The 14,123-nt window shown below is 32.6% G+C and overlaps 1 protein-coding gene across 1 annotated transcript in view; it reads right to left on the minus strand.

The window, feature by feature from the left end:
- The window catches only part of LOC115440204 (estradiol 17-beta-dehydrogenase 11), a 43,756-nt gene extending 36,777 nt beyond the window's left edge, over window positions 1–6,979 (minus strand). The window contains exon 1 of the mRNA XM_030164410.2: window positions 6,748–6,979. The gene's annotated coding sequence lies outside the window, so the exon portion shown is untranslated. The remainder of the gene's footprint in view (window positions 1–6,747) is intronic.
- Between the last annotated feature and the right edge of the window lie 7,144 nt (window positions 6,980–14,123).

Raw genomic sequence — 14,123 nt, forward strand, 5'->3', positions numbered from 1 at the left:
TTATTAAAACATATATAGTTTTTATGCGGCCAAAGCATAGCATTTATTTTGATAGATTTTATTTTGTATTTTAAGTAGTTTTTTCTAATGGTTATACGATGCCTCATGTTTATACGCCTTAAATTTTTAATCACCAACAAAAAAAAAATGAGGTACAAGAGGTAGTACATTATAAATGTGCAGTCAACATGTTTTTATAAGAATATTTAAAACTATAAAGCTATGGCGAGAGATAATTTCATAAATCCTGCAGATGTCATAACATTATGAACACAATACGTAGCCAGTAACAAATACTATATAATATGTTAATCAGACATCAGATTAACATTTATCAATACTAAATTTAAGCAAAAATATATTATTTAGTGAATACGTCGTAATAAAAACTATAAAGTCGAATGAATTGACTTGTATTGAATGGACGACAGAAAGTTTTGACCAAAAACTTACCGTTTTCAGAGATAATTTTATGACATTGTATTTTTTTTTCAAATGTGTTCAGTAAGGGCAGCACGTAAAGCAATTTTTCATTTTTGGTAATTAAAGACTAGTTTGTTTTATATCATATGAATGTTTAAAAAAAATGGACTATATTCACAGACGTCAGACAGCGTCGAGCAGTGTTTAAGTTCACATTCTGATACTTAAATTGCGCAAGCAAGTTCTTTATATATTTTCTCGGATAAAACACACCTCCAATTTAAATCGCTTCCTTCAAAATCTAATTAGTCTCTTTTATACGCTTATCACACAAAGAACTGGTACAGTGAAGCCATACAGAGGGACATATATAACCTTCCATTAATTTCCACGCTACCTAACGTACTTAACGCATTATTTTTCCTCTTTGCCGACTTTAGAATATAGTTTTGAGATTAACTTTTATTTTAAACAAAAAAAAAATCACGTGAAATATGATATTTCACATTTGTAATGTTTATATTATAAATAATATTAATCTATTACATCATTATAAGCGGCGATAGCCTAGTTGGGTGCGGAACGGACAGCCAAGACGAATGTCCGCAGGTTCAAATCGCAAGGGCACACACCTCTGACTTTTTTAAAATCATGTGTGTATTCTTTGTGAATTTATCGTTCGCTTTAACGGTGAAGGAAAACATCGTGGGCAAACCTGCACATCTGAGAAATTCTCTATAGGAATTTCGAAGGTGTGTGCAGTCTACCAATCCGCACTAGGCCAGCGTGGTGGACTAAGGCCTAATCCCTCTCAGTAGTAGAGGAGGCCCGTGCTCAGCAGTGGGCAAGTATATAATACAGGGCTGATATTATTATTGTTATTATACACATTATTTAAATTAAGGTGCATTCAGCTAAGTTCGGATAAAGGTAATGTTGTATGCCGCGTAAATGTGGTTATTTTTAGTTAGGCATAGAGATCTAGGTGGCGAGTGGCGACTCATACTGTTTCCACTCTCTATATACGCTACGACCGAAAACATGTGGAATATAAGTTTGCAGTGAAACAAAAATAGCGGATTTCGCCTTTTTAACACTGATCCCGGCTTCTACTTGGTTTTGTGGACCTTATCATAGGCGCATTAAAAGCGTTATTAGTATGTAGAATAGAAAGCGTTCTTAGTGTGTAGTATGTGTTAAATTGAAATGTTCGATCGTTGGACGGATTTTAAATCACCAGTTTGATAAGTATATAAAATGCAAGTATTACTTAAATGTTTTATGAGAAAAAAAATATTTTCGATCCTTCTTAACTTATCGTTAAATGAGGCCCTACTTAGCCGATTGTCCGAGATAAAAGTTACGATATACTTTATTCGGGATAAAAGTAGCTTATATTCTTTCCAGGGTTTTACACTATCTCCACACAAAAATTCATCGAAATGTGTTGGTAGTTTTTTTTATCGTGTACAGACATACAGACAAACGAGGCTGGGGACTTCGTTTTATAATATGGAAGAATATCTTCTTATAGACGATATGATACTTTGCAAGTCTTTTAGCGATACTTTGACTACCAAATACCTACCCATAACGAGTCATAACCCCATTTCGAGGTCACACGTCAGTCGTCAAACATCCCGCTTTTCGGCCGGAACACTTCCAGTTTAGTCAAGTTCACCGTTGTTTAGATGATTCTAAGCGTTTTTTTGTCCGCTTTCTCCGTCGCTTTCACTATAACTGCGGAGGTCCCACATTTCGGATATGATTGCTGTTATGCGAGTCGTAAATTGCTTTCGAATGCATAAACATCACTTTTGTTATTGACCGGTTGGAATCTATAAGAACCTGCTTTAAAGAACGACAAATCTGGGGTATTAAAAAGAAACTAGACTACTAGTTCGGTGATTTAGTACAATCATGTAGAAAATTCAATTATAGAAACAACGTTAAATTGAATTACTTACATGTATTTACATTCTACGAGTACCTATAAAACGATTATTGTTGTTTCTTATGACATTGTTTATTACTGATTTTTAATATTCAAATTGTTTTACTAAAATTTAGGTATATCAGTATGAACAACAAAGTTTTACAAAAAAGAAACCTTTACGGTTAAAAAAAGTTTTATCACAATTAACGTGATGATATAACGGGTATTGATAGACATGCGTACCAATTAAAACTACCTTTCTTTAAAGTACTTCAAACAATCGACTGTCAGCATAACCACATTCGCACAATACAACAATACAATACATTTTTGCGTTCATAATTCCGCAACGTTTGAACAAAGATGAAAACTGATCGGCATCTTACGGCATGCAATATTATGGCAACATTTGTATTATACAGCGGCTGTATAACGCAATGTTCCTCTAATTATATTAGAAAATCACTGACTGTTTCATGAGATTTTAACATTGTATTTAGGTATCAAGATGTCGAAATGATTCTCGCAGATTATTATATCATATCTTGCGTATGATTTAAATAAATCAATAATATAAGTGCAACTGTAGTAGTAAGTAATAATAATGATCGCCCGCTAGTTTCGTTTCTAGTTATCTAAATCCATCCAAAGGTTGTCCGGAAGAAATCGCCGATTGCGATAAGATCGCCATTTGTACTTCCCGTTTGTTCAAAATTTCTATTGTATATTTACTTTTCCATAAGACATAATTTCAATAAAGCATTTAAATAAATAAATAAAGAAAGGTCAAGTTTAAATTGATATCAAAGAATACTTCTCTTAACCCTATAGGAAGGGTAATAGACGTAATAAATATATCTATGTGTAATTCATTTAAAATCTCATAGTAAAGCTTAAGAACAATGTTGAAGTTATTAATCACGTCATCAACGCAAAACATATACCTGTTTCTTATATATATTCATTATATACAATAAACACCGGCATTACCTCTGATATACACAAGAAACGCTGGCACTGAATGATTTTATAGGTGTACACATCTTCGTTTACATAATACGGCATTATTCTACGCTAATAACTCAATAGAGACTCTACATTATGGGGTTATGACACGCATAAAACATTACGGAGGTGTTTGTTTTTAAAATGTTTAAAGGCAATCTAAAATAAGCAAAACATATGGTAAAGTCTCTGAACCTACCATGTGTTTAACAGAAACACGTTTACAGACATGTGACAAAGAACCAAGAAGTATTCCTTGTAGTTTTTATAAGGTATGGTGTGAATATAATTACACTGTGTTCGATTGAACACATATTTTACCAATGAATAGGTTGGTTAAACAAATAAAAATGAGGAAAACAGCTGGACTGGTCGCTCTGTCAGTAATAGTAAACTTAATTATTCTTTTGAACTATAACTGGGGATTCACTGTGAGCGAAATACGAATGAACAATAACTGGTTAATTAAGGAGACGTTATCCCATAAGGTAATTTAATCTAGAAACTATTACAAATATTCGTTGCACTTTTGCCAAACTTCCATTTAAACCAAAGCGTCAGACACTCATACAGAAAGAATTTATACTTAATCGCTACGCACGAGCCGTTAACCACAAAACGGCCTATCCTATCAAATCTTCCCGTTTCTCTCCGCGTGGGTGTAGCACTTGGAATTAATAGTGTAATATTTGACGGTCGCATTGTCGGCCAGTGGCCTGTGTACGATATATCGATGAAAAACTAATAGTCTGATCGTTAAGTTACTCGGTACAGTCGTCCGACCTTCTCGGCATTTCCCAATCGCACGCGCCTCTTGCCTTTGAGACGATAGCAACAGAAGGACAGAGCGCCCAATGTTAGTCTTAAGTACAGTTATAATTAATTAAGTGTAAAAGTGTTTCATGGCTTGGGATGTTATATGGGACTTACTGCAAACTATGTTCACAAGAGAATCATTGTTTTTTATTATCGTTAGATATTGATTCTTACTCTTGTGAGTACATAATACTTATTTGTCTTAGTAATACCTTTTTTATACTTATATTTTAAGATTATATTATATAAACGAATTCCTAATTATTTATTTCATATCAAAGTGGTTTCCACAAATATTGGCATTAAAAAAATTCCGCTTACATTAAACTGCATATTAATTGAAAATGTAAATAAGTATCGACATAAATGGTAAATTAATATTTTATTTCTAAATCAGTCAGTCCACAGAATTTATGGCCTAAACATGTAGGCCTTGGTAGCAACCAAGGCATTTAAATTTTAATTTAAATTATTTCCTCACAACTCTAATAAAAAAAATAGATAACGCATAATTGTGATGTTCCTGATCTTCATTATTTAAGTGAATAGTTATGTATTAACCAAACAAGCACTATAAGACGTTATTTAAAGACCATTCGTAATTTTAGAGTTTTACTTTTACAAGGTCAGCTCATTGATTTTGCTGATTTTATGCATTAATATTTTTTTGTATACAGTATCGAATCATTAAGCGTTAATTTGAAATATACGTATAGTAAAAAATGCCTAATAAATAACTTCTTGGGCTATAGTAAGCTTCTTAATCTATTTGGTTTTGTTTCAGTCAACGTTTTCATAAGTATTAAGTTTCTCACTTCAACCTATTTGACATCTATAAAAGTATTTATAGTTATATAATTTTTAATCGAATGTGTTAAGTTTTCACAGATTTTTGAGACTCGTGTGAGAAACAGGTACTAAGTCAGTCAAGGCAACGTTGTTGTTTTACATGTATTTAATTGACTTTAAACACTTTACATAAAAATCGAAGGTAATTATATAAACGATACGTCGAGAATATCAGAGATCTTGAGTCGAGTCGTTGATAAATGTATGTAGATAAATTAATATATAAACAATTTTGACTAAGGTCATGCAACAGTTTTATTAAGATAGCCATCGGGGATAATATCTAGGTATGGTCATATTTTAATATTTTTTCCTACAATATACGAATTCAAAAACTCATAAATAAAACAGAACCTCATATCAAAAATATGTACCAACTCTGGTAAGCTATAGCCAAAGCAATAGATTTAAAAGGTATAGATTTAAACTATTTAGATGTTTACTATTTTATGTATTTAAAATAGTAAACATCTAAAATATTGGTAACCTTGTAAGGATGTATCTAATGATAATTATAGAAAATTTTCTCATAAAACTAACACTGTAGCTATAAAGTTAATGTTAAGTACATCTCCACCCATATAATGTAAAGATTAATGAATAATTAATCGGAGTTTTAATACGTTGCGGAAGAAATAAAAGTTCTCAGAAATTCCACGATACCTACAATCAGTAATAAATCCCAGGAATGATCAGACTTTTTTTAAACATGATAGGTACAGATGGATATAATTTCAGAAGCCGTAAATAAACCTAATTAAACTGATCATTCACTTGAGAACGAAGCATTTAAAAATCTATAAATAATATAAATCTAGTATCAATAAACTTGACTTCATTATTGGCTACATAAATAAGATCGCTAAATGCAGCATCGTAAATGAGTTAAATGCAGGGACGCGTGCAACAAGAACTGTAATAAATCTAGATCTGCGTAACAATTCGCTTTGTTGCATTACTCGTAGAGCGTAATGCTGAATCGCACACATTACAGCATGCGTAAACAATCAGACAGGTTCCACACTGACCTAGTACTAAATAATCTTTTCCTAAAATAAAACAACTGCTGCGAATTGTGAAACACGATCTTGTATAACCTTGAACGCAATAATATTTGTCAAATTAACTGATGGATAGTAAACATTTCCCAATATACCTATTCCTTAATTTGGCATTTGGCAATTGTTGAGAAACATAATACCTATAAGCTGTTTGATAATATCGGAGTAAACCTTGAAACCAGAATGTCGGCCATAGATAAACATAAATAAACATTTCACATAAATTTGTGTGTACATAATAGGTATAAACAGCCCAAATAGCCAAACTGCTTAATAACCATGGCTGAATAGAGTTTAAGAGTTACGACATGCTTTGTGCCATGGCCTGCAAAAGAATCTAAGTAAACTAATTTATGAAGATATACTTTTTAAGATATAGGCCAATGTTAATAACTTCAATGAATCATCAGGAAATTAAAGCAATTTAAAAACTCAATGTGCATAAAAACTGCACCTGTTTGCTACAACGGAATAATTAATTACACGCATGATGAATTCTTTGTTAATTCTCATTAAAGTTTTAAGAAATTAAAGGACTCTGATGAAGCCTTATATTGTCTTTTTCGCAGAATCACGATCGCCTTGAAATACTTTCGAGCTACACGGAATATGCGAAAATATTTAGCTAAAACAAATCTTGAATACAGTTGAACTTACCTTGAAATTGTGAATTTTGTAATTTCTAATAAATGTTTTCACTGCCACTTTAATAAACACAAAATAAAAAAAATATCTAATGGTTTAAAAATGGAATGTTATTTTTGTTCGCGACGGCTTGTGAACGGTCGTGGTTCGCCGGCCGGTGACGGCGCTTGGCTCTGCAGATCGACTGAACGCAGAGTGAGCAAGCTGCGCGCGCACTCGGCTCCGACCCTCACACCTAACACTGGACGACCTTCATACGCCACCGATTCGGGGTGACTTCCCATGACGATGTTGTCAATGATTTATATACTGTCGTCTTCTTGTTATTGAAAATAATATACTATAAATAGATAAAAATTATGTAATAATCTTCTAAATTTGAGGCAGAGGCCACCCTGAGTTCGTAGTGTAAACAAAAAATGCTACCATTTCTTCCTGTTCAGGATTGCCCGCACCACCCTTGGACCTTTTGACGCGCTACCTTTTCTGACCCTTATTCCTTTTATTATCTTTTGCACACTTGGCATAACTATCCCCGTCAACCCCACTGGATCCATGAGGCTCTCATGGCACTTCTAAAAACCACTATGGGCAAACGATAACAAATAGTTTCTCGTAGATGTATCAATTGTGTATTGCTCTTAAGTGCAAATCCGGTATAAATTAATAAGTAATGGCAAAAAAATAAAGCACAACTCGAAATATAATACAAATGTATTCACCAGCGTATAGTGTGTTAAGAAAGTGAACCGTCGAGAGATTTGAAGTCGCTACTGTGCTTTATTATCTTTTTTGTTTAGTTTCAGTATGTTTCTATACAAAAATCCCTAAAAACAATATGCAAGATCATTTATAACAAAGTAATACGATATGAAAAAGTAGTTTAATATTTACCAAATGGCGAGGAAAGGTTGTTATCTAAAAATCGTAAAGTTAGCTCAGTCTTCGGCCACGACGGATCTCTTTCTGAACAAACTTTACAACATAAATAATAAAGGAATTTAAATAGCAATGCGTTGTGCATTATATGCCTGTAGATACTATTTATGGCCAAAAACAAATAGATACTTTACATATGTAAAGCGAAAAAAAGTTGTTAGGCAGATTCATAAAATATTAAATTTATAAGGTTTCGAAACATTCCAAAACGGTCAATGCAGACAGAAGTCAATGTAGTGGTTGATATTATTGCGTGTATATCAATTCTTCTACACTAATGTAAAAGTGTTACTTACTAAAAAATATACAAATCGGTTGATGACCTCCAAGTCACAGCATGTTCAAAAGTTGCGAAAACTTGAGGTCGCAGGTTCTTTTTTTAGAGTATTTACGTTAAGTTTTTATTGTTTTATCGCACCTCAGGTTACTAATTGCATACCTAAATTTTCTTCTCCCACTGTCGTTGTTTGATACTCGTTTTATAGACAAAACAAGACTCGTTGGTGGAATAAATGGCCATGTTAAAATTAATCAAAATTATAACTATAACCATTCCACAATCTCTGACTCTTGACACCAGTCACCTCAACAAAGTCTCCGCCATTCTGTAGTTTCTGAAAGCAACAGTTGTAATGCCGCTTATAGCTATATTCAACCTAATATAAAATGAAGCATATAGCCCAGAAATAATTATATATAGTCATGTTGTAATGTCTCTAATTTTCACGCTATAAGTCTTTTGAAATCGCAATTCCCCATTTGGTATCTATATTGTTATGCTAGATGCACGTTTATAAAGATTTTATTCCATCATTAGGTGTAGCGATACCGTGTAACGTCAACAATAAAAATATGTAGAGTCTGATAATAATTAATGTGACCATTTTAAGCACTGTCACCTTCAAACATATTCTTGCTTTAACATGGCGTATATGGTTGCCAGATCCGAATATTTACCCTATTTAATATCGTCCACCAAAGGCGCCCTATAAATGCGAATTAAAAAAAGTTACAAATGGTAGCTCTAGCCTCAATGAACTAGCAGGCATTGATATAAGTATTGCTAATGTCGCAATAAAATTATATCATAGAAGATGCAAATATATTGGAAACATTAATCATTTATAAATTGATTTTAAAGAACAGAAGTTTTATAAAGTTGGAAATAAATAATACATGACAGCAAATAATAGGTTGTCCATAAAATCTATGATGTCATTTAAGATTTATTTATATGCATATTCAAGAAATACGTAATATAGTCATGATATATCGTAGCTACCTATAATTTTTTCATTAATCAGTCTGAACAGGTAATAAATAAATTGCTATTGATTAAGAATCTCTGCCACGGCTATTCTCTACATTTCGCCGTAGAACGCCATCTGTAATTTTATATATACAACTCGAATAACTTAAATGTGATTCATTTCACAACAACTAACTTAACAACAAAGACTCTACCTTTCCAATTTTTAGTTTTAATCATAGTCGATAGATGGCTCTAAAATGTTATAAAGTTTAGCATAGACAAGTTTTCAGTATGGTTTTTGATAATTAAATTTATATATTAATATAATATAAATTTGTAGATATACTGACCAGCCTCGATATGTACCATAAATGCATATATATCTGCTGGCAAGCACTAGTGGTAAACCGCTGTCGTGTACCCAATTAAAGAATAATGTAACCCAGAAGAGTAATTATTGAGGAAAATTGTGGGAGCAAAGTACAGAACTATGCATTACCTGCCGCAATATAGTATTTTGTACTATGTTTTTTTCTACTGTTTATGCGCAAGCGCAGCGATGGCCATCTCATTAAGTATTCATTAAAACTTAAATAAAATGAATTGGCGTGCAAGACAATGGAATATATTTAGAATTCTTATTTCATCAACTGACGATATTTGTCCGAATTCTTATAATGCCTTGACGAAAACATTATTCTTTAAAGTAGCATTTTTTTTTAACAAAATCCGTGAAGTAAAAAATAAATGCAGCATTAGACCTATCGAGTTGTATGATCAGCTTCACAGGGCCTGTCTTACAAAGAAGTCTTATAAAGAAGAGTGAAGAATCCCATCAACAATTTTGACTACATATTTTTTTGCATGTAACCTTGGTGTTACAAATTTCCTAGTGCAGAGTGTACGGCTTTCGCTGAACTAAAACATGATTTTACACTTAGTCTTAACTCTCTATCAAGGAATCGCACCCACGGTTGATGCGATTGTCAGCACTGCATGCCAAATTACGAATTGCCAAATGGCCATAATTTCCAGAAGTATAACTATAACGTAATCAATAAAATCAATTTTATAAACTAACAAATCTGCCAGACCTTGGTTACTGACTTCTAATGTAGTTTACTTTCGAAACAGCATTTTGTTACGGTACTACTACTGGTCAAGTGGTGTTCATAATGGTAAAATATCATTACACTCAGAAAAACGTAATATCAAATAGAATGCTATATAAACTGATGGACAAGGGCAATTTAATTACAATTCCAATCCTACTATTATTATAATATGATTTAATCTGAGGTTTATTGAAAGTTTGTAAATATGCTTAGATGTTTAGATTTTGCACAATTCTTACAAATTAAAGTATATTTAAATAGATTTGGATGATACTCAACATATAGCAATTTCTACGCTACTTTTTATCGAAAAAACGGTGTATAGAGTTCAGTCCTTAAAGGGATTTCAACGCGTGGAGAGTGGTTACATGTTTATTTATAGGCTAAATACTTAATTACAATCGTTTTCGTCCCATGATTATTTTAATCGGCGCCTATTACCTTTATTAATATAAATTATTATAATAAATACTTATTAGTTGTTAACGACAAATGTACAACACTCATAACTTATTTAATTCTAGTAAATATAAAATAACTTAATAGCGTTATAATTATCTTGCCATCAGGTAAAGTAACGGACGTATGATAGATTGGTACCGACTTACAATCTTACTGTTGTAATTGCATCCTCAATAAATTATAAAATGGCGGTGTACGTACTTTCTAAATACTAAGCAAAACGTAATACTAGTTACAAATAATATCGTGATTTACAGGAACGAATGCATAGTGTTCCTCTATTTTGAAGGAGAAAACTATCCAGTCAGCCAATTGTGGTGGTTGACCAACCACGGCCCCTCCGACGATTTGTGTGCGAAGCTGGTATATAATGTGTGAAGTAACCGTCAGAATGGGCCTAACCCCTCTCATTAGTAGAGGAGGCCCGAGCCCAGCAGTGGGACAGTATATAACACAGGGCTGATACTATATAACCCTCAGAATGAAGAAAATTACACATAATATCATCTAGTAGACCGGACTTTCGATTTTCATTTAAAACATAAACTGCATTTGTTTTAACAAATTGATTTTACATCAACATTAAACTTCGACCACACAGTCATATGAACGCAGGCTCCAAGTTTGAATTAATTTAAATAAGTAACCATGTCCTTATAAAGTATTTAACCTACATGCGAGGCCTTAGTCATATTTTATTTGTAGCAAACAGGCCTCGTCGTAGCTAGATGATGTACTCAAATGATAGCATTTATGCGTAAGTTCTAGCTAATTAATGTGAAATTATTAAATGATTAAACCTTTTAATAAAAAAAACTGGTAGGAACAACTCCCTTGAACCAATACTATTCTGAATTTTAAGCACTACAAACATATTTGTTCACAGTGACTGAACTTAAAGATACCATACGATTTAAGAGTAAAATAAACAACTCTTCAATATTTTCATTTCAATACACAGTCATTGCATCATTTTGTTTTTAAATACGTCCTCAAAGTCAATTGTAAGTAATCTCAAACGTAATACTTAAGTATTTTCGTTAGCATTTAAATGAACAAAAATATGTAGAAACAAATCTTCATAACAAATACAAACGTTATGTAAATTTTCAGAATTTCAACACGTCATTGGAAATATTTAAATGTGTTTATTTCAGATACTATTCCAAAGTTTTGTTGTAACTTTAAATGTATGTCGGTAAACTAGCTATGCATATAATCAAGTACATATGCATTAAAATGATCTAATCATAATCAAATAACTTATGATGCGCTTTTTAAAAAAATCTTTTAGATTGCGTATCTACACTCTAAAGTACACATACACATCAGGCATTTAACCCGATGGAGCATGAGGAAGCGCAACCAAGGCATCCACTTTTCGCCATATGTGTTCCGTCCCATGTTATGATAGGGGGCGAGCCTATCGGGCACAAATTCCAGACTCCGGGCTGATAATGGGCAGATAAACTCAAAAATCACAGCCCGGCCTGGGATTCGAACCCAAGACCTCAGAGCGCTGCCGTACCGCGCATGCAGTACAGCTACGCTTCCAAACCACTGCAATGTCATTTGCGGAAATTAAGGGAGCATTTTCAAGACTTCCATAAAATAGCTATTATTTCCTTTTCCCTTCAGAGGTTTTATAGACGATTCACTGATTTGCTTCACATATCATTTAAAATTTAAATTGATCTACACATAACAGTTCCTTCGTATTTATCGTGCATGCTGCATTACAAACGCCATCCCTACGGACAAAAGTCCACTAACCGTCGCGTGCGGCCTCCACTAATGAGATTTCTACAGGATCTGAATACAAATTGGTTTATTTTTACACTTAGACGTCGTAAATATATAATCAGACTAGCCTAAGTTTTTATGTCTCCAGACGACACCATATAGGATGTAGGTTACTGAATCAAGTACTAATCTTTACGATCTTCACATTACTATTAAAAAGTTTAACATATTTTAGTGTTACTGACGCAACAAGGCTATATTTCATTAAGATAAAATCATTTTTGACTGACTTGTTTTTTCTGAAGACACAGTGCTATTCACTTATAACTTATATGCCTGCGACCAATTCGAACAAATATGTAAATATATGTTTAAGGAAAAACAAGCAACATAAACTTTTGCAATTACGATTTTTGCGATTGCGATAAAGAAAATTTCTATCCCTAAGTAAGATGTCTATCTGTATGCGCAGTATAAGCCATGGACGCAATAAACGTGGCAAATTGGAAGGCCTGATATCTAATGACCAATTCCATATTCCTAAGCTGCTACGAACTGTCTTCGTTGATAAGAAATGCCTACGAATAAAATTGCTTGTGTCTATTTGCAAATATATGTGTCGTAGTACGCCATCGATTAGTTTTGGCCTTATTTTTTTTTTTTTTACTTATCACACATCATGATATATTATATTAAATATATTGCCTTGTGTATTCGTGTTAGTTTAAAGAAAGTGCAACAGGGAAACATGGACAAAATCAACAAAAAAGAAGCTGGAATAAGGATACCTATATCTATAACGACATAAAGGCAACGACCTTAAATGTATCATTACTTAACAGTGAGATTTCATTAGACATTACCGTTATATTTTTTTTCGCACGTACGTAATTGTTTACGAGCATTTTGTATCTTGGTTTGATTAGTAAGGGTATTATAATTATTGACCGTTAGGTATCTGATTTTATATATAATAACGATCGCAGTGCAGTGATATGCAGGAACTTGTATATATGTAAAGATCTGGATGTCTCTTTTTAGAGTTCTGTGTGCAAAGTTTTGCTAAGCCTTAGAGTTACGATGTGTGATTAATGTTCGAACTTAATAACTATTTCTTCGTTATTTGTTTAATTGTTCTATGTACTTTCATACTAATAATAAATAATAAAAAAATGCTGAACCGTTATGGATAACGCGCTGTATTTTTGTAACATGACGGACATTTCAACAAATAACAAAAGTAGCACCCAGGGCTGACTATTTAAGTCAAATATTTAAGTAAGTAAAATATTTAAGTCTTGCTTTGGCAACATCACAATTGTAAGCAAAAAGAATACATGATTTTTCTAAAATTCATTAATCAGTTTCATCTTTGAAAACATTTAAACAGGTTCAAGTATTACAATATTATAGTACCTACTTATTATCAATAAGATGTGAAAAGATAAGCTGAAAAAATTAAACAATGTGACGCATTGTCAACACATTGTTACCAATACCGTGGTGATCGAAAGATCGTATTCCACGTAGGTAAAGTAGGATAAATCCGTACATATAACGAACTTTAATTTCTATTTTTATTCAAGCTATATCTGAAAAAAAAAACAAATACAAACAATATGCTTGAAACTTTTCAACTTCTTTATTAAAATCTTCAATCGTAATAAAAAGTATAAATTAACCTAAGATTCAGAAATCTAAATTTCAATACAATAAACAATGGATTATGAAGAAATGAAAAATATAAAACAAACACTTTCCAATCAGCTGTTTTTAGACTTTTTCTAACCTAAATAAAGTATGCACTTATTCGTTGAGGTACGGCGTGAAACGTGGTCCAATGTACCGTTGTAGGAGAAAGCGCGTACGCAGCGACC

This window comes from Manduca sexta, chromosome 10 (genome assembly GCF_014839805.1).
Source record: "Manduca sexta isolate Smith_Timp_Sample1 chromosome 10, JHU_Msex_v1.0, whole genome shotgun sequence".
Taxonomy (NCBI): domain Eukaryota; kingdom Metazoa; phylum Arthropoda; class Insecta; order Lepidoptera; family Sphingidae; genus Manduca; species Manduca sexta.